The following is a 4347-nucleotide window of genomic DNA, read 5'->3' as shown; positions in this document are numbered from 1 at the left end:
CTCTTCTCCATGGGACCCTTCCCCTGCCCTGCTCCTCTGTGCTTTCTCCCATTCTTCTAAGATATTTCTTAATAAATTTATTTCCAAAAAATTGTAAAATTATTGTTCAAAAAGAGATCCTTATGAGCTATAAAAACATGAATAGATTTTTATAAATTAGACTTAATTAGAATATAATATTTCTAGTCTTTATACTTCTGGTGTGGATATAAATTAATACAAGCATTTTGGGGAAGGGATTAGATTATTTACTAAAATTGAAAATGTGCATATCCTATGATCCAATCAATTCCACTCCTTGCTCTCTTTAGAGTTACTATCCTCATTTTAATACCAGGCTGATTTTAAATTTATTCTTCCCCTCTCTTCTCTCTCTCAAAATTAGTAGCGCTCAGGTCCTCTGTAATATCTTCAACCAAATTCCTCACATGCTTCATGCTAAAGGAAAGAAACCTGATTCAAAGGGTTTCATGGTACATGATTCCATTCATATGGTATTGATGAAAAGAGTCAGAAAACAGACCATTGTTTGCCAGGGGCTGGAGGTACAGAGACAGGAGTGCCAAAAATGTCAGGGTATCAGTAGCCTGAGAGAGCAGATTCCTGCTTGGAGGTGTGAACCAGCTAGGAAAATTTAAAAGTCTGAAAATAATCAAGAAGGAACAAAGGCAAGAGACAGAAAATAGTTTTCAAAGTGGGGGCCTGGTGGTTTTAAAGCCCTGGCAAGGACTGGAGGTGAACAAGGAAAAAGGCCCACAGTCTTTAAGGGGAAATATATCAAAAGGTTTCAGTATGACAAGCTTCTTGAGGAAAACAGGATAAAGATGGGGAAAATGAGTTGTTTGGGGCTAGGTTGTTTATGCCCACCTCCAGGGCTGTGTTTGAACCTAGTGTTGTGAACTAAGGTAGAGTGTCAGCTTTAATTTCAGCAATCTGCAACTAGTGGATTCATACCAGGAGTTCTCCAGAAAGCAAAGCCCCTGCCTTGTGATGGTTCAAACAAGCCCATAATTCATACTTGGCCTCCAACAGTGCTGGTGAGGGTACAAATTGGTACAAGCATTTGGGAAAACCATAACATTGTTTAAATTGAAAATGTGCATATCCCATGATCCAACCAATTCCACTCCCTGGCATTCACCCATGCAACAGAAATGTGTGCCAACATGCACCAAGACACCTAGGAGCATTTGTCATTGTAGCCCCAAACTAGAAATGATCTAAAATATTCATTAATATTGGAATGGATAGGGCTGCAGTTTGGCTCAGTGGTAGAGCTCTTGTCTGGTGCCTGTGAGGCAGTGGTTCCATCCTCAGCACCACATCAAAATAAATAAGTAAAATAAAGGTATTGTGTCCTTTTACAACTAAAAAAAATTTTAAAAAATAATGCAATGCATAAGTAAAACAGTATTTTCTACAACAGTGTAACATAAAGCAATGGTATGAGTAAAATATAAAATGGGTGCTTTGGTTACATGGTTACCTGTCTCATTCTCTGGTTTGTCTTTTCCCTTTATATGGAAAAATTCCATTAATCCCAAATTTTTCACTCTTTTCAGCACTCAATCTATTGACCATGTGACTTGGCATTTCCCCTTAGAATAAAAGGTAGAATCAATCTCTCTGCCTCTTGAATCTGAGCTTGGCTGTGTGATTTTTCTTTGGCCAATAGAATGAGATGGAAATGAAAACTTGCCATTTCTGCCTGTAGGCCTCAAGAGGCATTGCAATTTTTTCCTTTCATTCTCCCCACATTCACCCTTTGGCTTCTTATGTTTCTAACATCACTTGAGAAAGACATGCCCAGGTGCCCAGTATGGCTAAGGTGCCCCAACCACCCGGAGCAAAGTCTCAAATTGCCTCATGGATGCATGAGTGAGCCCTACTAATACTACCACATCAGCTAAAGAGCTGAATATCAGACGTGTGAGAAATACATGTCACTGGTATTTGCCACTAGGGTTTTGTGGGGTTGTATATTTGCTTTGCAACAAAAGCTAACTGTGAACTGGTGCAAGGACAATGTCCAGGGAAGGCTGGATGGTGCCAAACGGAGAGGAAGAAGAGGAAGAAGGGCTTCTGGAAAGAAACAGCAAAGGCAACCAGTAATCCCACTAGGGGACCAGTAGCAGTCATTTGGCCCCATGGGGATGGTGGAACATGCCATCTCTTCCCACTGTGTTTCCTCCTTCTTCTCCTCCTCCTTCTCCTCCCCCTCCCCCTCCCCCTTCCTCTCCTCCTCCTCTTCCTCCTTCTCCTCCTCCTTCTCCTCCTCCTTCATTTCTTCTTTTATGTAACATTAGAGCTCACTGTAAGATATTCATCCATAAAGAGGGATATAGACCCCCAAAGGAAGTTCTCCCCAACCCTTCTCCCAAACTAACTCATTCTCAGCCACAAATACAAGTTATGTGTACACCCTTCCTGACAATTGCCTGTGTCTACTAGCACATCCATTTCTCCTTCCATCCTTTATGGTTTTTAAAAAATAATATCATAAACTATTTATTATATTGGGATTGGGATTTGAGTTTTATCACTTAACAACACATCTTAGAAATCTTTCCAAATCAGTACCCAGAGATCTAATTTGTTTTTTTAACTTGCTACATTTGTATCTCATAGAAAGGTAACATGATTTACCTCATGGCTCCTTTAAGCAATGAGCACTTTATTTCCTTCTGACTTTTCTCTAATTGTAAACCTTGCTGCAGATGAACATTAGGGCACATGGGCAATCAGTGGAGCAGAATCCATTCCTTGAAGAGAGATGGTGGGGTCAAAGGGTAGATACTGAAAAACATGGAGATATTATTCAATTGTGCTCTGAAAAAGCCCGTTTGGACATGCATTCCCAGAAGGTGTGTGGAGAACCCAGCATCACTATGTTCTTGTTGACATTGAATATTTCTATAGAATCTTTTCCCAGGTCTGTGGGTGTAGCCCAGTGTTAGAGCACTTGCCCTTCATGCATACATGAGACCCTGGGATCACCTCAGTGCACCAAATGCAGCAACAAAATTTCCCATTCTGCTAGAAACAGATGTTGAGTTCCCTGATGTTTTAAATGTGAGTTTCGTGGATATGTGGTAAAATGAAGATTTTTTTTCATGTTTATTGTCTATTGGTATTCCTTTTACTAATATCCTTTGTCCATTTATTTTTTTCCTTTATTGATTTGTCAGGACCATTTATAATAAGCACTTCATCTGTTAACCTTATTGTCGTGAACGTGAAACTGTTTCCCACACCCCCGTCAGCCCGCCACTTCTCTTCTAATGTTCTTCTAGTGTCTTTATTCCCACAGAAGATTCTACTTTGTGTGTAGTCCAATCTGTGGTCTTTTCATTTCTGACTTCTGGGTTCCATGGAGCTGTTTATTGTTTACATTGCATTTTCATTTCCCTTTTCTAATATAAGCCTGGGCCATAGGGATTAGAAGAAGTGCACAGGATCTCCACCATTGAGATAAGGAAAGGAATGTCATGGAATGCCAGTGATTTATCTGGGGTCACACTGCTACTTAGGGGAAGACTTAGAGCCAGAAGCACATTATCAGGGCCTCAGGCCCAGGTAGGGGGTTTCCACTCCCTATCACTCAGGGGATCTGGTCAATAACATGCCCTGTACCCCTCAGGTATCCTGACATCCCCTGCATGCCTCCTGTTGCTAGAAAGCCCTCGATGCATGTTTCCTTATCAGGAACAGGATTGACCCCTCTGTGGCATTGCCCATCCTCCCACTGCCACCCAGTGGACCTCCAGTAGCCCTGTTCCCTATCCCCAATAGGTAAGCAGCAAGGTGGAGGCAGTCCTGTGGTCCCTGGTTGCCGCAGTCTGGCTGGGCACAATTCAGGAGCCACTTGTCAAAAGAAACTAACTTTATTTTTAGAACTACAAACGCCAAAAACAGCTCCTCAGGGAAAAAACCCTCAGAGCCCAACTGCCACCACCGGCTTCCACAAGCCTCTCACCCCCACACCAGCCTCTCAACCTCCCACAATCCTCCTGCTCTTGAGGCCGATTGGCTGGGTTGCGTGGGCAGAGCCAAAGAAGTCCCCCAATGAGCAGCTTCGTGGAGGAGCCAATCAGCTAGATGTTGCTGGGGCCGCTGTGAGCCAATCATCAGCTGGCAGTCTGAAGCGCAGGGAAACAGCCCAGTGAACATCACCGCAGAGGAGCCAATCAGCTAGATGTTGCTGGGGCCGCTGTGAGCCAATCATCAGCCGGCAGCTGGAAGTTTGCTGGCAGCTGGATCATCAGCCAGCAACTGGAAGTTTGCTGGCAGCTGGAAGTTTGCTGGGGCCCCTTTGGCTGTGGCTCTCAACTCCTGGTGGCACCACTT

This window comes from Ictidomys tridecemlineatus, chromosome 1 (genome assembly GCF_052094955.1).
Source record: "Ictidomys tridecemlineatus isolate mIctTri1 chromosome 1, mIctTri1.hap1, whole genome shotgun sequence".
Classification (NCBI taxonomy): Eukaryota; Metazoa; Chordata; class Mammalia; order Rodentia; family Sciuridae; genus Ictidomys; species Ictidomys tridecemlineatus.
This window is presented reverse-complemented; position numbering follows the sequence as displayed.